Source organism: Protopterus annectens, chromosome 3.part0 (genome assembly GCF_019279795.1).
Source record: "Protopterus annectens isolate FY-2018-M chromosome 3.part0, PAN1.0, whole genome shotgun sequence".
Lineage (NCBI taxonomy): Eukaryota > Metazoa > Chordata > Ceratodontiformes > Protopteridae > Protopterus > Protopterus annectens.
The window spans coordinates 1,897,975,655-1,898,003,321 of NC_056731.1; the positions used below are offsets into that span (position 1 = coordinate 1,897,975,655).

Sequence of the window (27,667 nt, forward strand, 5' to 3'; positions counted from 1 at the left end):
TGGTGCACTGAATTGACTTGTTCAGATTGCTGAGATCCAAAATTGGACTCCAGACCTCTGTTTTCTTTGGTACCAAAAACAATCTTGAGTAAGTTCTGGACTCATTCTGGTATGGAGGGACATCTTGGATGACTCTTTTTTTTTCAGTTTTTTATTTCTAGTACTGTTGCTTTCCTCTGACTGGGTGGAATATCATGAATTTTGTTTACTGTTGGGGGGTAGAGAAAACCTCAGGAACTAATCCTCTACACCTATGAATCTTTTATAATCTCTAGCCAGGCTCTCTGGTGCAGGGATAAATGCCCCCCAACTGCCTCCAGAGGAGGACATTCAGGCCTCCTTTCAGGAGTGCTGGTAGGATCTGTCAGAGAAAGTATCTCTAAACCCTTGGTTTTACATGCCTCTTCTGCCCACTGGGAAGTGTCTTCCCTTACAGTTGCTGTCCCTGGGGGAACCATCATCACATGGCACTAGGAAAGAACCCTGGGATTTTCTGGACCACATTTTTCAACCACCTTGTTTGTTTCTAGAAAAGGTCCTTTGAAGAGTCAAAAAACATATGCCCACGGCAGATAGGGCTTTACCTTCTTGTTTATACCAAGACAGTGTGTCTTTAAGTTTGGGGCAAAAAAAAGAACTTCTGTCAAAGGCAGTATTGACAAAGGAAGACTTGGGGGTCTCCACAAAAATCACACAGACACATCCAGGCATGCCTCCTAATGGAAATGCTTGAACCTGCCTCCCTTGATGTACCTTCAACTGCATGTGAGATGAGCCTCATGGACAAATTTGAAATAGACTGTAGAGCAGCCAACTGTGAGGAAATCAACCTCTCTGCCTCAGAATTAATGGTCCCAGAGAGGTATTTGGTACGTTCTTTAATAAAATCCCTCTAGAGTCTGGTGGAGTATGCCAAATAATACAGTGACCATATTGCAAAAGTTGCTGAAGAATACACATACATCCCAAATCTGTGCAGCACCCTAGGCTCCCTTTAGGGAGATGAACATAAGAATTTTGTTCTGCAAGTTCCTTCTTTGTGGTCACTTCTACAATCATGGCATCAACTGATACTCCCTATCCTTGGGTGGTGCCAGTATTCTGTCTGGTCTCTTGGGGATTGTCTCAGTGGAATCATGTTCCTTCCACACTCACTGAGAGATCAAATCAATGAGTTCAGCAGTGGGTGGAGTCACTCAGGAGGTAGATGGGTCAGCCCTAAAGGCATCCAGGAATATTGATTCCTCTTGGGAAGGGTTGGCAGTTGACCAATCACCCCCTTATTTTGGATCTCTAGTATGTCTCCAAATGAGATGTCAGTAGGTGGTGATCTTGGGGACCCTTCCCCCTCATCAAAATTAGTATCTTCTGTGACACACTCTTGACGAGAGCCTAAGTTCCTCCCTTTACACTTTTTCTTCCTAGGAACTTCTTTGGTGGGATGTTCCACAGAAGTATTGGAAGATATGAATATACCATGCAAGGTATCCTGGAGACTTTGAGCTGGCTGACCCTGTGGTGTAGGAAGTTGAGGCTCAAGATGCAAAGACAACTGGGTCTGGGAAGTAGGAGCCAAGGAGGGTTGATCCATTCTTTCTCTTGAAGCAGAATGGCTTTGAGAAAAAGAAACTGATGGCTCTGAGAAGACATGCTTCAAAACTGTCAGCTCACTTTGACCCAAAGGCAGATCATTCAAAGTAAGGGTCAGAATCGAGCTGTCCACAGCCGAGGCTATGAGGGGCAGAGACAACTCTGAAAGTCTCAGAGTTGACTCTAACACCTTGAATCTAGCTCTGATGCTATGGCTCCAAGAGTCCTCGGAACCAGTCCCCTCAAAGACGGTATCAGCGTAGAAGATACAAGGATCTTCTAATCCAACTGCTCCGAAACTAAAGGTCAGAGTGGAGAAGTAGACAAAATATGTGGGGTAGTACTGATGACATTTTCTGGACCCAATGGAGAAGGAGCCAGGAGAACCCCTATTTGAATTTGCGTTGAAAGAAATTTCCTCATCATCCTATCCACATCTGCTTTGGTCAGACTTCTGGAGAAATGAGAAGAGGAAGCAATAGATAAAGTTCTAGAGTGGTGATGTCTTTCCAGGAAAAGAGATAGGAGATGGGAAGATATCAGATCCAGAGTCATAGTAGACCGGATCCGAGGTGACCTAGCCTTGTGCTTTTTCGGATCTGAGGTTGTCAGATCCAATGTCACAGATTTTGGATCGAAAGCAGTCAGACCAGAGGATTTCATCTTTGGATCTGACTGGATTGGATTTAATGGTTTTGATATTATAGAGGAAGTTCTGAGCTCGGAGCAGAAGAACTTGAAGGGTTCAAGGAACAATTTTTAGCCCCTTTTTATCAACCATGTTAGGAGTTTGAGCCCCAGATGCTGTATCAGAGGATGTTAAAGGTAGTAATCCCCTCAAAGTCAGTTTATTTCTGCAGCTAATAAGGGCCCTAGGATTGAAAGCCTTACATATATCGCATGTAGTGTCCAAATGAGCTGGGTCTAAACAATAAACACACATACCGTGTGCATCCAATAACAGAATCTTATGGCCACAGGCCTTACATTTTTTAAAACTTGAGAGTTTCTATGCCTTATCTACAGATATTAACAAAAAGGTAGTGTAAGAAAGAGAAGAAAAAGAAGATTTTTTTTAATTTCTAGATAGTTAGAAAAAGGAAAAGCAGTATTACCAGCAATGGTAATTTAAGGAACTACCACAAAGGTATAAGGGAAAAATATCAACAATGGTATTCAGAAGATACACTAAAAAGTGCAAGAAAGGCAAGAGTATATCTGATTCAATAAAGAAAAAGGACAGATATCCAAATACTTCCTCAACTGATGGGTTCAGATCCAATCCCTCTGATCTGATTTGGCCGTTGCTAAAGTTCATGGTAAACAAGAACTCTTGAGCTTCTTCCTTACCCATAATGCACTAACCTTAAGTTACCTGAGATCTTGTTTGCTGATTTTTGTCAGAAAGGAAATGTTAACTATGCATTGATAAAGGAGGTGAACCTTTGAATGTAGTCAGTACATAAAAAGACTATATCTGGAGCTCAGTACAAGGGACAGTGATGTCTCCTAAAGGGTCATTCTTCCAGAAGTTTGCAAAGGATGGGGTTTGTGGGTGAAGAGTTGAGGAAGAATGAAAATGAACAACACAGATGGACCATTATGGTAAGTACATAACTTCTTTATCTGATGTTGTCAGTTTTCAGTCTATTCTCAACTGATGGGACAGAGTCCTCAGCTACCTAAAATCCTGGGTAGACTCAGGGAAGAATGTTCCTGAGCACAGTTGAACCAAATGATGCTCTATCTCTGGGGACCAAATCCAATTTGTAATGAGTAATATAAGTATGGGGAGTAGCTCAAGTAGCTGCTGCACATATGTCAGCCATGGACATCCTGGAACGAAAAACTGAAGACGTTGCCATGGAGCTAGTTGAATGCGCTTGTACTGGATGTGGTAATGTAACACACAATTTTTTATAAAGAAATTATATATAATCAGTTAGCCATCTGGCTAAGGTTACTTTGGCCACTGGTTTTCCCTATTTCAAGTCCAAAAAGGAAACAAACAACTAGTCTGTTTTTCTTATGTCTTTTGTTCTATGCAGGTAAAAACATAATGTCTGTGAATATCCAGTAAATGTAATCTGTATTTGCCTTTGTTAGTAAATTTGGGGAAGAAAACTGGCAAATTAATGGACTGATTGATACTGGATTCTGACACCATATTGGGAAGAAAGGATGCATTGGATCGTAATGTCACTCCTTGTGAAAAATCTAGTATGGAGGTTTTGAAGACAATGCTTGAATTTCTGAAATTCATCTAGTAGATGTAATGGCTACTAGAAACAAATGTTTTCCGAGTAAGATATTTAAGGTCACACTTAGCTGCTGGTTCAAAAGGGAATGTATAAGTGCCTACAGTACCAAACTGAGATCCCACTGGGGAGTAGGGTATTTAAAGGGAGGTCTTAAAAACAGAATGCCTCTCAAGAAAAGAAAAGAAAGCTCTGCACAGCTTATGAAAGGCTACTGAGGAATCTTCCAATCCAATGTGAAAGTTTGATATTCCCACTAACTGAACTTTAACAGTTAGCTCCTTCTTTAAAAAAAAGTACTGCCAAAAATTCAAGGATGTTATGTATACAAGCTGAAAAAGGTTCAATATGATTTTGATGTGTCCAATACACAAATCATTTCCATTTACTGGAATAGAGTTTACGTACTGAATATTTATGTGAAGATAAAAGTATATATTGGACAGGGGAGTCTGGCTATTAATGGAATTGAACAAGTCAGGCTGTCGGCCTGAGGTTTGATATGTCTGGATGGATCATGCCTGTTGGGTGAGACAGGAGGACTGGAACTGGATCCAGATTTCAAGGTTGGTGAAGTAAGTGAAGCCAATGGAAGGGGAACCAAATCTGTTGAGGCCAGTAGGGTGCAATGAGGATGACATTGCTCTTCTACATGGCAGCTTTCTGTTTGATTTCAGAATTAGCAGGATTGGTGGACAGATGTGTAGTAGACCGGGGGGAGGGCAATTGTGAAGTAGAGCATCCCTCAGTGATTCCCCCTGTAAGGGGATCAGGGCAAAGTAGCTTCTGCATTTGTTGTTTATGGGAGAAGCAAAAAGATAGCAGCAAGGTTGGCCCCACTGACAAAAAAATAATCTCAGTCACATTCTTGTTGAGAGACCACTTGTGAGGAAGAAGAATGCACCTGTTCAGTTTATCTACTATCACATTGGACTTCACGGAAATGTGCATTGCTACAAAAAAAAAAAACGGTTGGATGAGATCATCCATTGCCACATTCTGAGTACTTCTCAACACAAGGGGTAAGATCTGGTCCCTCCTTGTTTCTTGATGTACCAAACTACTGACATATTGTCCATTTGTATTACAATTGTCCCTGAAGGGAGAGCATGCTGAGGGCCCTGCAATGCTAAAAGCACTGCACTCATTTCTAGGACACTGATATGCAAATTGGCCTCTTCGGGGGACCAAGTGCCTTGGACTGCTTTCCCCAGAAATTGCTCCCTCCACTCCAATTGGGACGTGTTCAGGATCACTGTGGCCTTGGGCTGAGGGGGAATGAATGGATGGCCTTGCAGAACGCAACCTGATTGAATCCATCACCAGAGATCCACTTGCATATGTGAGTGATTTTTATCAGAGTTGACATGGGTTTGTAAAGTATCAACCATTGTGTTACTAGCATCCACTGTAGAATCCTCATGCAAAATCTGGCTAAAGGTACTAGTGTTATTGCCATTGGCATTGATCCTAGAGCTTGAAGGGCCATAAGGGCTGAAATATTGGTACTGCAGATTATTTTTCTGACCTGTGATCTTATAGTTTGAACCCTTGTGGGAGGCACTGAAGCTATCATTTACTTTGTGTTGAACAGTGCTCCTATGACTTCCAAATCCTGAGTTGGTTTCAGCTGAGACTTGTCATAGTTTATGGTTATTCCCAGATGAGAACACATCTGGAGAACATGATCTCTTGCCCTTATTAATTGATTAGGGCAGTAATGAGCTGAGGTGAACACCCTGGTGTGGTGAGGCCACAGGGCAGAACTCTGAATTGGTAATGACTGGCTCCCAACATGAAGTGTATGACAGTATGCATCTTAAAGGTCTATCAAGTACATCCAGTCCTCCTTGCCCAGAAAATGGAGAATGTACTGAACTGTGACCATCTGAAACTTGGAGCATTGAACTGACTTGTTTAAGTTGCTGAGATCCAAAACTAGTTTCCAGTCCCCTGTTTTCTTTGGCACTAGAATAAGTTCTGGATTCTACCTGGTCTGGCGGGACCTCTTGGATGACTCTTTTTTTCTAGCAGCTTTTGTATGTGAATTGCTGCATGTGCCCTCTAACTAGGTGGAACATCGGGGATTTTTCTTGAGAGTGGAGGTGGAAAGGAAAAAGGTATTATATAACCTCTGGAAATAATCCTCTGCACCCAAGTTTCTATTGTTAAGTTGAGCCAGGCTCTCTGGTGCAGGGATAATCAATCCCCGATTGCCTCCAGAGGTGGACAATTGGGCCTCCTTTCTGGAGCGCTGGTAAGGTTTGTCAAAGGAAGAATCTCTGGACCCCTGGTTGTGGAGGACACATCTGCAGCAGGTGCCACGTCGACCATTAAAGTTCCCTCCTCTGCCCCTGGGGGAACTTACTCCATGTGTGTCCTGGAAAGGACCCTGGGATTTCTTGAACCATATCTTCTGACTACCTCTTGGATTCCTAGAAAAGGATCTTTGAGGGTCAAAAAACATTCTCCCATGGCAGATAGGGTATTTCTATCCATCTCACACCTGGATAATGTATCCATCATCTTAGGGCCAAACAAAGAAGTGCCATCAAAAGGAGCATTGATGAATGATGACTTGAAGGGCAATACAAAATTACATAAGTGCATCCAGGCATGTCTCCTGATGGCAATGCCTGAACCTGCTGCCCTTGAGGTGCCTTTGGCTACATTTGAATTGAGCCCCATGGAAGAATTGGAGCTAGATTGCAGGACAGCCAACTGAGAAGTCACGGATGACTGGACCTCTGCAGAAATGGACCCTGACAGGGTATTTGATAGTTCCTTAATCAAATGCCTCTGTAATCTTGTAAAAAGTGCCTAATAATTCAATGACCTTAAGGCAAAGGTCACTGAAGCATAGACACACTTCCTAAATCTGTCCATTGCCCTCGACTCTCTGTTAGGGGGATGAACAGTGGAACTCTACTAGGCAAGTTCCCTTTTGGTGGCCACCACCATGACCATGGCATCAACAGGCACGCCTTTACCCCAAAACTGCTTATCTAAAGGTGGTGCCATAATCTTGTCTCATTTCCAAGGTATTAGTTCGTTGGCCAGACTTAAATGAGCATTTATCTATCACTAGCCTTCTGAAACTAAAAGCTTTGAATAGATCATTTTTTGCTTCCTTATCTTGACTCTCACTGTTACATTACAACATATGTGACCATTATTTTAGAAAAATTTTATACGTATATTTACATATACTTCCTCCATTTGAACCACTGACCTTGGTTTTGTAGTATGTTTATCTGATGAGACATTAGACTAGTTAAAATTTACTGTGCATGTAACAAATTATCTTTTATTCTTGAAGAATCTTGATTTTATTATGTATAGGATGTTGCATATTGTTTTATATGAGAGGGATTTAAAAAAAACTGTCTTTGTTTTTAAAGAGGCACTCATACAATAGAACAGACTGGATATTTTTAACACAATGTTATTGTTTGATATTTTTTATGTATCATGGGAGAAACAAGGGTGTTTAATTTTTAATATTATGCAATATGTTTAATATTTTACTTTGAACCGTAAGCCTTTGTTCTGAGCATCATTTCCCTTTAAATCAGTGTAGAGGAAATGATGTAATGACCATTGTTTTATTTATACACATTTGTAGTTGTTTTGAGCTTGTCTGATGAAGTTCCTGTACTGTGTATAAGTGGGGACGAAAGCGCTTACAGGCTTTCACTTTTTGCTGAAATAAAACGTTTTCCTGCATCCGGTGCAAGCCATCTTTGTTTTTTTTATGGTGATTTGGACTTTTCGTGTTTGTGTAGGTATTAGTTCAACTGTGTTGGATTTTTTCCATGTCTGCTGACAGACTAACTCAATAAGCTCATCAGTGGGAATAGTAACCCAGGAGGTAGATGGGTCAGTACGAAAATCCTCCAGGAATACAGACTCCTTGGATGAAGAGTTGCTGGGAGTCCAGGAATACAGATTCCTCAAATGAAGGGTTGCTGGGAGTCCAGCCACCTCTCTGCTTTAGGACCTTGAGGATGTCTCCAAATCAGGCATCTTCAGGAGGTGACCATAGGGACCCTTTACCTTAATCAAAGTCTGTATCTTCAGTGACCATCTCCTCTGGAGAGTCCAAATGCTTCCTCTTACATGTCTTCTTCCGAGGGACCTTCTCAGTGGGATGCTCTGGGGAGCTATCGGAAGAAATTGATACCCAGCTGGGAACCTGGGGGTCTTGGACTGGCTGTCACTCTGGCAAAAAGTGATGAGGCTCTGAGCACAGAGACATCAAGGTAGAAGGCTTAGACCCTGAGGGGGTTGGATACATCTCTTCTGCTGAAGCAGAGAAAAACCTCTTCACAGCCTCAAATGCAGACCACTCTGAAGAAAGAGAAGACCTCAGATCTGGAAAAAAAAAGGTTTTGGACTGCATTTCTCCCCTGCTCTGAAGGCAATCTCCCCGAGACGGAATCCAGAGCTAAGCTATCCAGTGCCAAGGCTCCAAGGAGTAGAGATGGCTCCAAGAACTTTGGAGTTGACTCCACCACCTTGGATGTGACAGGGAAGCTCTGGCTCTGACAGCTCTCTGGATCTGACAGAACTGGAGTACTCAGAGTAAGTTTTGGATCTGAAAATACTACTATCTACAGATCCAAGCCAGATGGAGCCAGATGGGTCAGATTCAGGGACTCTGAGACAGTTGAAGGAGTAAGACGAGGAACTTGTAGTCGGGGTGTAGTAGAAGGATGGACCTCCTGACCTGAGGGGGTAGGAGCCAGTAAGACACCCATCTGACTCTGCACCGAGAGAATCTTCCTCACCACTCTTTCTATATCTTCCTCTGTCAAACTTCTACAAGAATGCATGGGAACAATAGAAGGGGACCTGGGTTGGCATAGCTCCAAGAAAGGTGAGGGCATCCTTGAGGGCACAGGATCCACCTGTGTTGAGTATCGTGTTCTGGGTAATTGAATCAAAGCTGAACTGGTAGGGCTGGAAGTAGTCAGATCCGATACCTTTTTAGTCAGATCTAAGAAAGTTGGGTCCATCAATTTTGGATCCAAGGATGAGGTTGGATCCTCTTTGGCTTTTTTCTTGAATGGCTCCAAAGCTGTAGAAGGTCTTGGAGAAGTTGTTTTGGATTGTTTAACTTTAGGAGAATGATCTCCAGATATAGCATCTCCAAAGGCAGACGATAATAAACCTTTTAACATAAGCTTGTTTTTTTCTTTCAACAAATGCCCTGGGGTTGAATCTATGGCATACAGAACAATCTTTCTGAAGGTGTAATAGTTCCAAATGAAAAAGTATATATGCACATCTTCTGTTGGTTTCTTGCTGTTACTTGCATTTACATTTGTGACCAACTAGTCTTATTACTGTATTGTAGTAAGTACAATAAATACACTGAGACAAACTGCTTCAGTTAATACGCATTTACTATTACATTTTCCTTTTGGATCTACAAGCATGCAACACAGATGCTGTCAGCTCTCTATGGCAAATTCCCAAAGCTTGTTTATACACACTCGTATTTATACCAAAAAGTCTGATATTTTTTCCTCAGTCTGATGTATTACAATCTTCCTTTGTATAACACTTTTCTTTGTTCTTCTAATTTATGATTTGTCCTTGATTCTTTTTCAGTTCTTGGTTGCCATGAGCTTTAGCAATGGCTGAGTTGAATCTGAGGCATTAGATCTGAACCCATCAGATGAGGATAGAATGAAAATTGACATCAGATCTACTTTTATTCACTAGAAACAAGCTATAGCTCGAGAGCAAACATCGACCACATCTGTACATGAAAGCAGCAAACAGGATCTGAATTACAGTAGGGGAGTAGTGCATTATGGGTAAGGAAGGAGCACAAGAGTTTCAGTGTTCCACGAGCTGGAAAAAGTGCCCGGTCAGATCCAAGGGTTGGATTCAATCCCATTTGTTGAGGAATGAATAAAAATGACAACATCAGATCAACAGATCTGTGTTGTCTTATTTTCATCTAGTTCAACATGTGTGTTGTCAGATCCAGTTGGATCTGACCTCGGCTCCTTATACCATACCATAGTATTGGATGTGAGAGCTTTGACTCCTCAGCTACCCACAATGCCCTTCCACTGCCTGAATTACCTCAGACTGATTTTCCCGGATGACCCTATTTGGTAATAAATTATATAGAAAATAATAAAGAAGAGGAAAAGGAGATCACTATATAAACTAAGTGGTACAAAGTGCCACAGACAGTCTAGAGAAGGTCTGGTCAATCCTTGAAAAGTATAAGTGCCAATTTGGTAGTGGAAAGGAGGGAGGGAGTCAAGACAGATAAAAATAAGACAACACAGATCTATTCTTATGGTAAGTACAAAACCTTCTTTTCTGATGTTGTCTATTCTCAACTGATTCAACATATGAGACAGATTCACAAGCAACTCAACAGAGACCTGGGTGGACTTAAGGAAGAATGTTCCTAAGTATGGCAGAACTAAAAGATGTGTGAATCCTAGACTGCACATCTAATTTATAATGACATACAAAGGTATGAGTTGAAGAACAAGTTGCTGCAGCATGTATGTCACTGAAAGGCACTCTTTTGAAGTTGCCATTGCCCTGACAGAATGAGCCTTAGGCTTGAGTTGTAAGGACATGCCTTTTGACTTATAAAAAAATGAAATACAGTCCACTAGCCATTTTGATAAGGTTGCTTTAGACACAGATTGTCCAAGTTTTGCCTAGGAGAAGGATATGATCAATTGATCTGATTTTCTGAAACTCTCAGTACAATGAAGATAGAACCTGGGTTATCTATGGACATCTAAGGTACGTAGAGTATATTTTCCTTTGTTAGTAAAATTTGGAAAGAAAACTGGCAACTCAATCTGTTGGTTCAAGTTAGATTCCAAAGCTACTTTGGGGAAAAAAGGGTTTGTTCTCAGTGATACTCTGTTCCTGTGAAAAATAAGGAAAGAAGGTTTGCAAGAAAGTGCCTATAATTTTAACACACATTTTGCAGATGTAATAGCAACTAAGAAAATAGTTTTCTACACTAGAAACTTTAGATCTACTGATGTTGTGGGCTCAAAATGTTTTTGGGTTAATCACTGCAGCAAAATTGTAATATCCCAAGGAGGAATTGGATCACAAACTGGGGGGGGGGGGTCTCAATAAGAATGTTTTTCTAAGGAAGGCAATGGTCACTTTGAGGGAAGCAATATATGTATTATTGTGCCTATGTGAAAATTTGAAATGGCAGCTATTTGTACTTTAACTGTAGAGTAATGTGAGCCAGCCCTAAACAGTTCCAATAGAAACTCCACTAGAAACCCCAAAATCTCAGGTAAGGGTGCCAAAAAAGGATCTACTTCCTTTGAAGAGCCCCAAATAGAAAAATGTTTCCATTTAATTTTGTAAATCTTCTTGGTTGAGTCCCTTTGAGAAGAAGAGATTATATGGACTACCGGGGTAGAAAGTCTGGCACCTCTGGCAAATGTTAAATTTGGAGAAATCATGTATTCAGTTTTAGGGCCTTGAGATCTGGCACAGATGGCTGGATGGCTGACTGAAAAGAATAGTATAGGGATGAAGAACCCATGGTGGGTGCAGCATATGAGGCCAAAGAAAGGGGAACCATACTGGCCAAGGTCAGTAGAGGGCAATGAGGGTTACCGTGGTATTGCACTCCATAGCTTTCTGAATGAATTTGGTGACGAGGGGAATTACTAAAAAGGCATAAAGGAGACTGGGGGCCAAATATGGACTAGAACATCTCTCAGTGACTGTCCCTGCGGAAGGATGAGGGTGAAGTAACCACTGCATTTGCTGTTGAGGTAAAATATCACAGCAAGGTTGGCCCCAGTGGCCACTGCTTTGTTGAGAAATGACTAATAAGGCAACAGAAGAGTTCTCCTCAACTTGTCTACTAGAGTATTGGATGTCCCAGGAATGTGGGTTGCTGCTAGAAAACAGTTTGAAGACATTGACCATTACCAAACTCTCATGGCTTCATGGCAAAGTACGAATGTATTCCACCTTGTTTACTGATGTACTAAACCACTGTCATTTTGTTTGAATGGATGGTTATCATATCCTTGGATAAGAGGTTCTGAAATGCCTACAGTGTTAGGAGGACCACCCTCAACTCCAAGACACTGATGTGAATATTGATCTCTATCGAGTACCACATTCCTTGAGCTGTCTTCCCTTCAAAATGCCCCCCCCCCAAGCATTCATGGTGACTGTGGCTTTGGGAGCAGGAGGACAGAAGGGTCTTTCCTGAACAACTGTCTTGGACAAAATCCACTACTGAATATGATCTCTGCAGACCAGAGTCAGACGGATCCTGTTCTGAAGAGGGTGGAGCTTTTGTGACCATTGTACAGCTAGTGTCAACTGTAGAACTCTCATGTGGTATCTGGCCAAAGGAACCAAAACTATAGAGGAGGCCATTAATCCTAAGAGTCATAGAATGAGTTGTGCTTGAGGCCAAAGGTGTTTTATCACTTGGACAGCTACAGACCTTAAGTATTTGACTTGTGTCAGGGGAAGTTTTGCTTTCTGATGCACTGTGTCTTTGTGGCAGCCTATGAATTTGTCTGAGAAGGAGACAGCTTGCTTTTTTTGAAATTTATTGAAATACCCAAGTTAGTTGCCAGGTATAAAAGGATTGACTGATGTTGGAATAGTAGATTCTTGGAGGTAGCAGTTAGAAGTCAATTGTCTAAATATGGAAAGACCTGGATCTCTTGCAGCCTGAGGTAAGCTGTAACAGCTGTCATTATCTTGGGGTGAACACCTGGAGGGCTGTGGTGAGACCAAATGGCAACACTCTGAACTGATAGTGACTGACTTCCAGTCAGAAATGGATGAATCTCCTGGATTGCCACTTGATGTGATAGTAGGCATCCTGAAGATTAATAGAGCACATCCAATTGTCCTTCCTCAGCAGAGGTAGAATGGATTGTACCATGACCATCCAGAATCTCATCTGTTTTACAAACTGATTCAGATTACTGAGAGCCAATATTGGTCTGAGGTCCCCTGTCTTTTTTTGGAACTTAAAAGAACATTGAATAGACTCTGGATCTTAGTTGTTCTTGGGGGACCAGATGGATGACTCTTTATGTCTAGTAACCTTGAAAGGTCTGCTATTGCAGATTCTAACTGATTGGGTGGAGTATCAGGAATCTTTTGTTTTGTCTTTGGGGACACTAAAAAGGGTTTTGTATAGCCTCAGGTAATGATCCTTAGCACCCAAGAACTGGAAGGTATAGTTTGCCAGGCTAGAGGATTAAGGAGAAACTTCCCTAACTGCCTCCAGCATGCAGCGGTTGGGCAATCATTCAGGGACGCTGATAAGGTTTCTCTGTGAAAGGTCTATAGAAACCTTGGGTTTGCAGACTGCATCTGCCCCATGGGTGTGACATCTCATGGAATTACCTCCACCTCTGCCTTTGCCTCAGGGAAATTTGTCCCCAGAAGTGCCCTGATGAAAAACTTGTGATTTCCTGAACATTTTCCTCCCTCCTCTTAGATTCTTGGAAAAGGATCTTTGAGAAGTAGAAAAATAGTTTCCTGTGGTAGACAAGGTCTTATTATCCTGCTCACTCCTGGTAACAATTTCCTTTTCTTTTGTCTAAATAATTTGAAACAGTTATGAGGGCATTTATGAAGGATGTCTTAAAGCTTTCTGTGAAATCACAGAGTTTCATCCTGGCATGATGTCATGTGGTAATACATGTGCCGGCTGCCATTCTGTGAGATCTGTTGAATTAGCTAGCAGTCTCATGGCCACATTGAAGGAAGAGTGTAGGGTAGACAATTGGGTGTCCACTGTTTTTTAGATATCCAAATTAAGTTACCTGCCAGGTAATTTGAAAATTCCTTGATCAAATCCCACTGGAATTGTGTCAAGTGTACTAGCTAGTTCAGCATGTGGAGTACAAATGTCACTGAAGCTTAAGTCTATTTTCCCAGTCTGTCCAATGCTCTTGACTCCCTGTTTGGGGGATAAACAGATGTACTTTCTTCAGACAGTTCCTTTTTTCTGGCTACTGCTACCACCATGGCACCTACAGGGGATCCTTGGCCCAATGTTTTCTCTCTTTGGGGGCAACTAAAATTTTATCTGTTTTTTGGGATAGGATCTGCCACATCAGGTTTCTTCCATGTATGGTACAGAAACCTCTGAGGAAGCTAGAAGTGATGGAAATGAAGTGCCTGAGATGGGTGGTAGGATGCACACTGTGGGGCAGATGAAGAAATGAGGACATAAGAGCAGAAGCCAAAGTAGCTCTAATTGCAGAAAAGATCAAAGAGAACAGATTACAGTGGTTTGTGCACATGTGCAGAAAAGCAGAAGACAATCTGGTGAAAAAGATTTGGGACAGACAGAAAGAAAGTACAAGGGTGTCCAGCAAAGAGATGGATGGATTGTGTGACAGAAGATCTGTGACAATCAATCATGGGTGTAGAAGAAGGCAGGAGTGTAACACTGAATCAAGAGAATAGCTAGAGTTAACATGACACCCGGCTGTATATAGAAAAATGGGTAAAGGGGGAGTTGATGACGATAGTGATGACATCATGTTCCTTCCAAGCTTTCAGGGCAATGAGATCAACTAAGGTGTCATTTGGTGAGACTATCCATGATGGTGAAGGGCTAGACCCAAAAGCTTCGAGAAACACTGACTCATCATAAGAAGGGGTTTCAGTGGACCATCCACCCACTTCATTAATTCTAGGATGTCTTCAAAGCAGACATCTTTGGGGGGAACTTGAGGAGTCTTCTCCATTATCTAACTTGGTATCTTCAGTGACTGACTCAAGAGAGGAGTCAATACGCTTCTCTTGCAAGTCCTCTTCCAAGGAAAGTGCCTTGGGACTTCTGAAGGAGACACTTTGGAATTGGATGGGGAACTCAAATGGTGAGTTGTCTTGAAGCTGATTGAGTCAGTCTGTCCCTGTTGACCAGAATGAGAGGAAGAAAGAGCAGGATCCAAGCAGGAGTTGGGACAGATCTGAACTCTGTGCATGCACCAGTTGTCTTGGTCTAGCAAAGGCCCACTCTACAGCCTCAAAAGCAGACTCAGCCAATGCAGCCAGGGAAGAGCCACCCATGACAGCAGAATTGGTGGTTCTCTCAACTCTGAGGGCTGATAGCTCTAAGGAGGACCTTGGAACTGAGCTATCCAGGGCCAAAACCGTGAGTGCTAGGGATGGCTCTGTAAATCTCACAGTTAACTCCATCATTGGTACCTTGAATTTGATGCTCTGGCTCTGTGGCTCCACTCAACCTGCATGCACTGGTGTTAAGAAAGTGAGGGAAGAAGTCAAAGCCTCCAAGTTTATTGGCTTAAAAACTGGTATGAATGAGAGTTTGGATCTCAGGGTCTATATCATGAAATTGAACTTCCAAAATGTTGAACACCATAAGTTCGAACTTGGAAGATCGAATTTGGATAACAGCAAACTTCAAAATAGCAAATTTTTTACCAGGGAAAAAATTTGCTGTTCCAAAAAACACATACATATCACAATCACACCAACCACCTTCAAAACCTACACTAAACCTAACATACACCACTATCTATGCACTATCCTTAACCCAGCCCTAACCCTAAAGTCCGTCACTACCTCACACTTACCTGACCCGCACCCTAACCCTAAAGTTCGTCACTATCGCACACTTACCTGAACTGCGCCCTAACCCTAAAGTCTGTCACTACCGCACACTTACCTGACCCGCGTCCTAACCCTATAGTCCGTCACTACCTGTTCGTACACTTACCTTAACCCAGTCTGAAAATGCCAAAGCCGCAGAAATGGCCAACCGAATTCTTTCCCTGGTTAAGAATTCGGGTTTCCGCGGCTTCGACATTCTCAACTTTCGAACTACCAAGTTCGGCCTTCCGGCGTTCTTAATGTACGATTTCACGATAGGAACCCGGATCTCATGTGCATCAGCTCCAAAAGTGGAAATGGTGTCAGAAGTAGTTTGGTTGGAGTCGTAAGGTCTGATCACAGTCCTTTCCTTGGCGATGGAGCTAGGAGGACTTCCAGCTGAATCTGTGCCCTCAGAAACTTTCTTGTCATTTGACTTGACATTTAGTTCTGTGAGGTTTCTAGCAGACTCACCAGATCTCGAAGATTAAGCTATTAAAGTAGGCCTCAATGGTAATTTTGAAGGATGGGGGAGTGAAGACTCAGGCTAATTGGCCCCAGAGAAAAGAAGTTTTTGAATAGGGGAGTTTGTATCCTAGAAGCAGTTGGATCTGCCTGCCTCAATATTATAGGTTCTGGACCCGCAATACCAGAGGGATCAGGAGACAATTTCTTTGGTTTGTCAAGGTGATCTTCTTCTCTTCTTCTCTCTTGTCTGGATATTTGTCCTTAGGTTTATCCTGTGGTCTGTCCCTGTCTTTTTTCTCTCTCTTTTTCCTTTGATCTTTCTCTCATTTTCTCTTTTCTTATCATGGGAAAGAGAGGTAGAGGGTGCCTTCAGACCCAAAGATATTTTGGATCCTGTCTGACAGTGAAAGAGCCCTTTCAAAATTGGTTTCTCTTTTTTTCCTTGGAGAGCCCTTCTCATTGATCTCTCTGAATATGTGTCTCAGGCAGGTATGTGCCTTGCATTGAGCAGCAGTTTACCTTCACCAAGAATGATGCTACAGTATGAACAAAAAATGGCTGAATTCAATAACTGGCTTAGCTTCTGGAATATTTCAAGGGAGAGTCAATATCTGTCAGCATGGGAGGACATGGTTAACAAACCACATTGTTTTTCAAAGGTCTGCACCTATCTCCTCTAGGCTTCCAAATATTGGCTAAAACTTTATCACTCCCTTAGAGCCATTTTTAAGTAATGCTTTGACAAATCTACTGACAAAGTGAATAACCCCCCCTCCAAAAAAAACAAAGGTATTTCTGCTAAGTGCTAGGAGCCTAAACAAGAAACTCCACACCCTACAATCACTCTGGAGAATATAGACATCTGTGCCATTACAGAAACATGGTTTAAATCTGCAGAAAGTAATCCAGCAGTGCAATGCTTCAATGCCTTTCACACATTTAGGCCATCGGCTGCACACACAGGGATAAAAGGTGGAGTTGTCCCAATCTACATTATCAAGAAGCATAACTCTATGTTTGGTTAAATAGGATGATTCCCTGGAATTTATCCACGTGATAATCACCATAGACAAAGTCCTATACCATATCCTAGCAAGCTATAGGTAATTCTCTATGCCCCTAGAATCCCATAGCTCATCCATCAACCTACTAGAGACACTTATCATTAAATCAAATGCCATATTCATGAGAGACTTTAACTACCCCTCTATAGACTGGGAAACATATACTGCCTAATACTTGCAGGCACAATTCCTGGACTTAAACACAAATACCTCTGACCAGACAGTGTGCACACTCACCCGAGGTTTAAACATATTAGACACGATACTCATGAATATAGGAGAGAGCTGCACCCCCCCCCCCCCCAGTGTCATATCCTCACTGGTGGGATTGAACAACAAAGCTATCTCCTTCAAAATAAAAATCAACTTAGTAACCCTACCCAATTGCATAACAGCTAGGAACTATTCCAAAACTCAGTACACCCTATTAAGTGATAGTTTATCAGAATTCAATGCCCCTCCCAACCTTGAGTTTACAATAACCTATGCAAATTTGTTCACAGAGACCCTGCATAACCATGTAACTGGCTGTATAGAGGCTGCTGTACTTACTAGAAGCAAGCACAAAACAAACTCTAAAAATAAACTACACTGTGGGGAATCAAGACCTTAATAGAATATATAACAAAAGTAAAAAAAAGTCATGGCTAAAATCAAGAAGAGCATCTCCCATAATGATAGGAGCTCTCTAATTAAACTAAACAGGAAGTTATCAGGGCTAATTAAGTACAACAAGGCCAATTACGAGGTCAAGATAGCCTCAGAGGCTAAAGACAGCCATAAGGCCTTCTGAAGCTATGTCCAAAATCTCAAAAGCAGTCAGTGGTGTCACCTTCAATGAGCAGAGTGGCACAGCGAATTTTCTCGCTGACAAATTCAGTTCAAACTTTACCCCCAATCCCACCCCCACCTCCCTCCAACGATTAACAGGTAGAAGGTCCTAGCAGTGTTGCTAAGGTCAAAAACACAGCCACAGTGGGCACTGACAACATCCCGAGATGCCTCCTAAATTGCTGGAAACATGACCTATCATGAATCATTTTCCCATTTCACAAGGGTGGACCATCAACCAACCCTGGAAAGTACAGCCTATATGTCTGATTAGTCTAATATGGAAAGCCGTGGAACGAATTATCATGGAAATTATCGACAAAGACCTAGGCAAGCTTCAGACACTGGACCCAACCCAGTATGGCTTTGTCAAGGGAAGATCATGTCTACTAATCCTGGTTGATTTCTTTGAGGAGGTCATCAAGGCAATGGATGAGGAAAAAACACTGCATATCATCAAACTGGACCTAGCTAAGGCATTCAATACAATACACCATTTGGGTACAGTTGACAAATTCACTGAACTGGGCATAAACCCCTACATAACTCATTGGCTGGCTAGCTGGCTCACAGAAAGGGCCCAGGAAGTCAGGTTGGTGATACCACTTCCACTAAGAGACCAATCACCAGTGGCTCAGGGTTCTGTGCTGGGACTGCTCCTATTTGGCATCTTCTTCTCAGAGGTAAAAGCTAATATCAAGAGCCTTTGGTTGGCAAAATACACAGGTGACTGCAAATTGGGACCATATCATAGATTCCCACCATGACACAAAAATCTTACAAGAGAGTCTGACAAACAAATGATTGATGTGAAAGTCACAGACTATAAAAAGAAGTCATGTACTTACCATAACGTTCCACCTGTGTTGTCTGTACTTACCATAATGTTCCATTTGTGTTGTCTATCTACATTTATCCTTGACATATGGGTTCAGTTCCGATATCAGAACTGATTTGGCCATTACTACAGCTCACGCAGGCCAAAGACTCTCAAGCTTCATCCTTACCCACAATCCCCCTGTCCTAATTACCTAAGATCGAGCTTGCAAATTAGAAATAATGTGAAATTAAGGATGCCTTAAAGGAAACCACTATCTGCTGTACTTCAAGCCATGTCATAATCACTATGAAAGTATCCATTCCATCAAAAAATCTTCAAAGGCCGGGGGGGGGGGGTAGTTAAGGATAAATGAAGATGGAAAACACAGATGAAACATTACGGTAAGTATATAACTTCTTTATCTGATGTTGTCAATCTTAATTTTTTCGTTAACATATGGGACAGAGTCCCCAGCTACCTACCTTTGGAGGACTCATGGAAGGATATTCTTGAGCACCATTGAACCAAAGGATGCTCTTCTCCAGAGACCAAATCCAATTTGTAAGGAGTAATAAAGGTATGGAGAGAAGCCCAAGTAGCCTCTGCACATATATCATCCATAGAAGCTCTAGACTGAAATACTGCCTTCATAGGTTAGGCAAGGCAATTTTATTTTTGTCATAAATAAAGGAAATGCAATCCTTGAGCCATCTCGCTAATGTCACTTTGCTGACAGGTTTACCAATACTAGCACTTGAGAAGGACACAAATAATTGATCAGACTTTCTGATGTCTTTAGTTCTGTGAAGATAAAAGTATAATTGTCAGTGAATATCTAGCAAATGTAAAAGGTATTCACCTCTGTTTGAAAAATTTGGAAAGAATACCAGCAAATGAATAGACTGATTGATATTAGACTCTGACACCACTTTAGGTAGAAAGGTGCAATTTGTTCATAAGTTTAAGCTAACTCTATCTTTGTGAAAATTCAAATAAGGTGGTTTACATGATTCAAAAGGAGGACTTATGATGGTTTGAAATACTAGGCCTTGATCCCAAGGAGGAGTGGGATCTTTGAAAAAGGATTTGAGCTATAGTGTGCCTTTTAAAAATGCCTTACAAAGTTTATGAGAAGCCAAGGAATGTTCTTCCAAACCATTACGGAAGTTTGAAATTGCTGCTAGTTGAACTCTGATGGTAGAAGGGGAGGCTCCTACATTGAAAAGAGAGGCTAAGAAGTCTGAAATATAATCTATAGAAACAGAAAATGGGTCAATGTCTTTTTCATGAGCCCAAATGGTAAATCTTTTCCATTTACTAGACTAAAGTCTCCGGGTGGAAGATTTATGAGAAGCTAGGAGAATTTGGCGTACTGGAGAAGAAAGGTTAAGATGCCTGGCAACTAGTGGAACTGGAGGAACCATGCTGTCAGCTTGTAGTTCAACATTTCTGGATAGACCAGTCCATCTGGATGTGAAAGAAGGTCTGGAGCTAGGTCCATAGTCCAAGGTCACTGAATCAGATAAAACCAAAGAAAGGGGAACCGCATCTGCTGAGTCCAATAAGATGCAATGAAGATTACTTTGCTCTTCAGCCTGAGTGCTTTCCATAACATTTTCGAATTAGAGGTATCAGGGGAAAGACATATAGTAGTATGGGGGGGCCAAGTGTGGAGAAGAATGTCTCTAGGTGACTTCCCTAGATGGGGAATTAGGGCAAAGTAGCTGCTGCACTTGTTGTTTAGGGGAGAGGTGAACAGGTTACAGCAAGACTGGTCCCAATGATGGAAAATCCTTTCCACCACTATTGAACTGAGAGTCCACTGCTCAGTTTGTCTGCTATTACACTGGAACTCCCAGGAATGTGCATCACTATCAGAAAGTGGTTAGAAGAGATCGCCCACTGCCACACTCTGAGTGCTTCTCAACAAAGGGGGTAAGACTTGGTTCCTCCCTGTTTGTTAGTGTACCAAGCTACTGACATTGTCTGTTTGAACTGCAATTGTTCCCAGAGGAAGAACTGATTTAAAGGTTTGCAACACTAAAAGCACCCATCTTAGTTCCAGAACATTGATATGCAAGTTGGCCTCTAAGGGGGAACAAGTGCCTTGGAAAGTCATCCCCAGAAAATGACCCCTCATCTGGAAGGTGTCCATGATCACTATGGCCTTGGGCTCTGGAAAGATGAAGGGGCAGCTCAGGAGGATTTCTTTGGAATGAACCCACCAAGCTAGATCCTTCCTGCAAAAACTGATTAGAATCTCTTCCAACAACATGAGTTGGTATAGCAATTACCATTGAGATGCCAATAGTCATTGTAGAATTCTCATGTGAAGTCTGGCTAGAGGAATTAGAGTTATTGTCACTGTCATTGAACCTAGAGCATGTCAGACTAGTTGAGCAGGAAGTTTCTTTCTGTGAATTATTTTCTGAACTTGAGTTATAATTTTCTGAATTCTTGCTGGAGGAAGGGATGCTACAGTTGATGTTGTATTTAGTACTGCCCCTATAAACTCTAATCTCTGAGTTGGAGTCTGTTGGGATTTATCATGGTTTAGTTATTCCTAGCTATGGACAGGTCTTAAGAATGCAATTCCTTGCCTCTATCAATTGATGCCTAGTTGGAGCGGTTATGAGCCAGTTGTCCAAGTATGGAAACACTCAGAATTCCTGCAGCCTCAAGTGAGCTGCTACTACTGACATACATTTTTGAACACCCTGTGGGTTGTGGTGAGGTCAAAGGGCTGCATTCTGAATTGGTAATGACTGGTTCCCAGACAGAAGCTGAGGAATCTTTTGGAGTATCTGTCCATTTTTATGTGGTAATAAGCATCCTGAAGATCTACTGAGCACATCCTGAGCCTGAGCACCGACTTCATCCCAGCTGAATGGAGGACAGCCACTGTCATCCCTCTACACAAAGGTGGAGTGTCCACTGACCCAGGCAATTATAGGCCCATCAGCCTAACTAGCCTGATCTGCAAGGCCACGGAACGCATTATCATGGAACTTATAAACAAGGACATTGGCAACCTCCAAATGGTTGACCTCGCACAGTTTGGTTTTGTCAAAGGGAGATCATGCCTGTTAAACTTGGTCGACTTCTTCAAAACAGTTACCAAAGCCATGAACGAGGGGAAGACAGTGCACACTGCCTACCTTGACCTAGCCAAAGCCTTCAACACTATTCTCCACTCAGGCATAATAGAAAAACTCTCCCAGCTAGGTATTAACCCATATGTTACCAGATGGGTAGCTAGCTGGCTCACTGATAATACCCACTCAGTCAAAATAAGGAAAGCCACCTCTAGTAGTAGACCCATAATGAGCAGTGTACCCCAAGGAATCGTCTTGGGGCCTCTACTGTTTGGGATATACTTTTCTGAGGTGCAAGCTAAAACCACTGGTCTGTGGCTGACCGAGTTTGCAGATGGCTGCAAGCTGGGTGCTGTCCTAAATTCCCATAGTGATGTGAACATCCTCGAAGAGGGCCTTACCCAAATAATGACTGGTGCCAGAAGCATGGCCTCAAACTGAATGCCAATAAATGCATACTCCCAATGGGGATAATGGTGTCTCCACTAATTATCACATTAATAACAATGTATAAAGCATGCAATCAGTCGTGAGGGACTTGGGCACCCAGGTTGATAGCTACCTGACTTTTGAACACCATGTTTCCTCCATTGTACAGAAGGCTTTCTACATAGCCCACCTCATATGTAAGGGTATTTCATCCAGGAACAAGAAGGTCATAACATCCCTGTACTCCTCCCTTATCAGACTCATTATTGAGTGCAATGCCCCCTTCTGCATGCACCTTGCAAATCATATGCAGCAGCTGGAGAGACCACAGAGGTTCCTGACCAGGAAAATCCAGGATCTCAAACACCTATCCAATACAGCTAGGATAAAATCCCTATCCCTCTACTCAATCTCATACAGACTGCTCAGAAGTGACTTGTGTCTGGCATACAAGGCCATCTCAGGCACAGCCTTGATGGAGTTGCTGCATATCCGTAAGCAAACTCCACTTGTGCAACCCACATGCAAGGTCTCAACCCTGTCCGTGACATTAATAGAAATTGTGGGTGGGATAGATTTGTCCCCCAAAGACTCCACCAGCTGTGGAATAGACTCCCTCTCCATGTCAAGCAGAGTACCTCGCTAGCCCTAAGAGGAACCTGGACAACTGGATGGGAAACAGAAAATACACCCCTGGGATCCCACCTGCATTTCTGCTGGACAGGGGAAACAGTTGCTGACTTTGTGTGAACATGGATGAAATTCTTGGCTAGGCTTATAAGGGCCTCCGTGCCAATAGCCTAGTATCGCCCTATGAACCTATGAACATCCAGTTGTCCATTGCTAAAAATAGAAGAATGGACTGTACCATGACCATCTGGAATTTCATTTGACAGATCGATTTGTTGAGTACGCAGAGATCCAGAATTGGTCTCCAGTATACCACCTTTTTTGGCACTAAAAAGAATCTTGAGTAAATTCTGGATCCTCTCGGGTCTGGTTGGACTCCCTGGATAACTCTTTTGTCTAGCAGTTTTTGAATTTCTAGAACTACTGGTTCCCTCTGACTGGGTGGAACATCAGGGACTTTTTTTGCAAATGGGGGGAGGATTGGAAAAGGGAAGGTATAACCTGTGGATATGAGCCATTGCACCCAAGAATCTGTAGTTATATTTTGCCAGGTGCTTTGATGCAAGGATACGTGTTCCCCAGCTGCCTCAACAGGAAGACAATCAGGCTTTCTTTCAGGAATGCTGAAAAAGCTTATCTAGAAAGGAGTCCCCAAAGCCCTGATTCTGCAGACCACCTGTGCTGCATGGGCAGCATCTTATTTTGTAGTTCCCCCTCCACCCCTAGGAGAACTGGTACCACATGTGACCTGGAAAGGCTCTTGGGATTTTTTGAACCACAGTTTCTCATCACTCCTCTCTTTCCTGGAAAAGGATCTTCGGGGAGTAGAAAAACATACACCCATGACAGAAAGGGTCTTATCATCTTTTTCACACCTGGATAATGACTTTCTAACTTTTGGGCCAAAAAGAGAAGATATGTCAAAGGAAGCACTGACAAATGAAGACTTAAATGGTTCTGCAAGGTCACAAAAGCACCTCCAGGTGTGTCTCCTTATGGGTATACCTGAACCTGCTGTAATGCAAAGGTTGATGAAGCATAAACCTGCTTCCCAAACCTATCCATCACCCGGGACTCTCTATTGGGAGGATGGATAGAGGAACAATTGTCAGCCAGTTCCTTTTTTAGTGATGGCTGCAATGACCATGGAGGCATCTACCCGTAGACCTTTAGCCCAAAAGTGCTTGTCTTTTGGAGCTGATAAAATTTTGTCTGGTTTGTTGTGGATAGGTTCAATGGTGTGTGGTGTCTTCCACGCTCACTGTGAGATCAACCGAATGAGCCTTTCAGCAGGCAGAGTCACCCAAGAGGTAGACAGGGGAGTACCAAAAGACTGCAGGTACAACTCCTCCAAGGAAGGGTTTTGGGACATCCAATCACCCCTCTGTTTTAAAATTTTCAGGAAGTATCCAAAGGAGACATCGTCAGGGGGTGACCTTGCGGACCCTTCCCTTTTATCAAAATCAGTGACTTCTTTGACCGATTCCTGTGGGGAATCTAAGTGCTTCCTCTTGCACTTTGTCTTCTGAGGGACCTAATCAGGGGGATGCCCTAGGGAGGTATCAGAAGAAGACAAAACATGAATCTGTGGGTCTTGAAGATTAGGAACTTGCTGCCCCAGTGGAGAAACAGGACAAATAAGGGAGCAAGAGGACTGCATGTAGTGTAAGGAGGACGGAACCAACTGAGTGACTGCCATGGACAAAGCCCTCTCCATTGCCTGGAAGGCTGCCCCCCCCCCCCCAAAGAGGGAAGGGATCCCAGAACTGAGAAAAACTGCCTCAGAACCATGGTCACTTCCCCTCCAATGAGAAAGCCCCTGAGGCAAAAGACAGTGCCGATCTGCAGCATGCCAGTGCTCCAATGTGCAGAGACAGCACCAAAAAAACTGGAGTCGACCCAGGCTCCTCGGAGCAGAAAGGACAGATGCAGCTCTGGGAAGTCTCTGGTTCTGACACAGCCAAAGAACTCAGGGAAATAAACAGTTCTGAAGGGACAGATACCTCCAGAACCAACACCGGCAGGCTCAGAGCTGACATCTCTAAAGCCTCAGAGGAGGTCAGAAGAGGAATAGTGAAAGGGGTAGAAGCTGGATCAACTCCAAACCCAAAAAGGTCAGAGACAAGGGAAGTCCTGCGAGTCCTCTTGTCCACAGAATTTTATTCACCAGTCTCTCCACATCAATCTCGGTGAGACTTTTGGTGGAACAAATAAAGGCCTGAGAAAGAGATTTTGGTCTCTTTAGAAAAATCTCTGCATTTTGCCAGCAAAAGGATCAGTAGAAGCTGAATATACCACTCTTGGCAAATCAAGCTGAACTGTCTGCGCCAATGTAGTCAGTGTTGAATATAAAGGGTCCTTAGTCAAAATTTGGATTTCTTGTGGAGATTTTGACAACACACTAGGAGTTGGAGCAGTTGTTGGTACCAATGATATTTTTTCTGGCACCGAAGTTTTGGACTGACATTCCATCAGATCCAAGGTACTAGATGGAGGAGATGACTTATGCTTCTTAGGAGTCGGCTCCAAGGGAGATGATGAACCTGACAAGCTCCTCTTTATTGACTTGTCTAAAAATGAAGAAGAAGAAGGGAAAGAAATATCAGATTTATTCTTTGCAGCAGAAATGGCTTCCTCAAAGGCTGACAGAATTAAGCCCTTCAATATTAATTTATTTTTTCTCTCGATGAGACCTCTGTGACTGAAACTGTGACACATGCGTCAGTCTTCCTGTAGATGAACATCCCCCAAACAATAGATACAAAGAAGATAAGAATCAGAAAAGGGAATTTTGTGGCCACACTTCTGAAACTTTTTTAAAATCAGCACGTCCTTTAGGTTTGTCAGACAAAATGGAAGGGAGACAAAGAAACAAACACCAAAACTTCTAAAAAAGTACAGGAGAAGAAGGGGAGGAAGAAAACCTGTATATATATATATATATATATATATATATATATATATTTATATATATACATATATTTATATATATATATATATTTTTTTTTTTTTTGAGAAACTAGAAATATTAATAGAAATTTGACTTAGCTCAAAAGCTCAGGCAAACACATCTGTCTGGAAAAGTGGCAAATGAGATCTGGGCCTACTGGGACAGGGGGACTGTGTGTAAGGATAAAGCTCGAGAGCTTTTGGCCTGCGTGAGCTGTAGTAATGGCTGAGTCACTTCTGATATCTGAACCGAACCCCTACATCAAGGATAAAATGAAGACTGACAACATCAGATCTCAATGCCAAAAAATAAATTATTGTGCCTTTTGGGAAAACTGACACCCAGGCTAATCGATAAGCCACACCAAGAATTGATCCAGTAGTCAGGGATTTGGGAACATATATAGCCAGTAATATGGTCTTTGACCAACATGTGGCCAAAGTAGTAAGAAAATCATTCTATGTCACCCAACTTATAAGCAAGGGCATGGCATCCAGGTCCAAGGAAGTCATAGTGCCAATTAATTTGGCCCTTATCAGACCAATCATTGAGTATAATGCTTCCTTTGGTATGTACCTAACCAAACATATGCAACAGCTGGAATGCCCACAAAAATCCCTTACCAGGAGAATCTAGGGTATAAACACATTGTTATATATGGATCACTTTAAAGCCCTGTCTCTATTCTCTGTCTCCTACAGGTTACTGAGAGGTGATCCATTCCTGGCATTCAAGTCACTTTTGGATCTAGCTCTGATGGACCTTTTGCACTAGATCCAAGGACTTAAGTTTTGCTTGTGGCATAAATAAGACATATTGGCAAGACAGATATGTATCTCAGAGGATCTCCATGCTCTGGATTAGTCTCCCCATCCATGTGAAGCAGAGTTCATCCTTAACCTTATTTAACTGTAACCTTGATTAGTGGATGGGAAACCTGGAAATTCACCCTGGGTCTGGCCCTCATGTCTCTGATAAACAGAGGCAGACCGTGATGCCCAAACTAACTCCCCACTCATATAACCTCTAGAAACTTCTCAATTAACATACTAATAAACTCCTGTGATACATAGGGACACAAGTGAGTTGGACTGCATGGCTAGGCTTATAAAGAGCCTGGTGGTTGTTAGCCTAGTATATAACTATGACATTATAAACCTATAAGTAAAATGGCCAATAAAAACAGTAAAGGCAAAATTATGGAAACGGTCACAAGAAGAATAAAGCAAACCTACTTTCTAAAAGTAAAACTATAGCAATGTGATAAACTTTTTAAACAACCAGTGGTCATTAGGCCTAAAACCTTAATGATTCAGAGAAAGAGGAAGTTTCAAACGAAACAAACATATAGCTGAAAGTATTAATATAAGGTAAGAATTCCAAAATAGATAATTTAACCAAAAGGTAGTTAAAAGAATTTTGTATGGAAAGACAAAAATATAAGGAGCATTTAGCTGCAACCACATCATCAGAATCTGGAAGGTGGTAAAAGAGATCTGAGAAGAGTAGGTCCCAAGGGGATTATGAGAAGGAAAATATCTTGAAGGAGCATGAGGCTTGGAGCTTAGCAAAGCTGGATCAGATCTGGCAGGCAGCTCAGTCAGATTGGACAGACAGAATGATATGGATCAAATGGGCTGACTGGATGGGAGGGGGCCAAGGATTATCAGGCAGGGATCGCAGAGTAACACAAAAACAGTTGCCTACCACAATCACACTTTTAAAGTCAGACTTTAAAGATGAAACTTGTCTTTCGGCAGCATTGCTGCAGAATTTCTAGCTGAATGGAAAACACAATCATTAGTGTAAGACAAGTTGCACATTTTCTTTTCAGCTTTAGCCATTACACAAACAAGTTTTTTTTTTTATTTATCTTCGTTTACCAGGAAAGTCCAGCTGGGCACAAG

General features: G+C 42.2%; 1 protein-coding gene across 1 annotated transcript in view; it reads right to left on the bottom strand.

Moving 5' to 3' along the window:
* Nucleotides 1–27,667, bottom strand: part of SLC9C1 (solute carrier family 9 member C1) — a 3,253,894-nt gene that overhangs the window by 2,369,984 nt on the left and 856,243 nt on the right. The gene's annotated exons all lie outside the window — the stretch shown is intronic.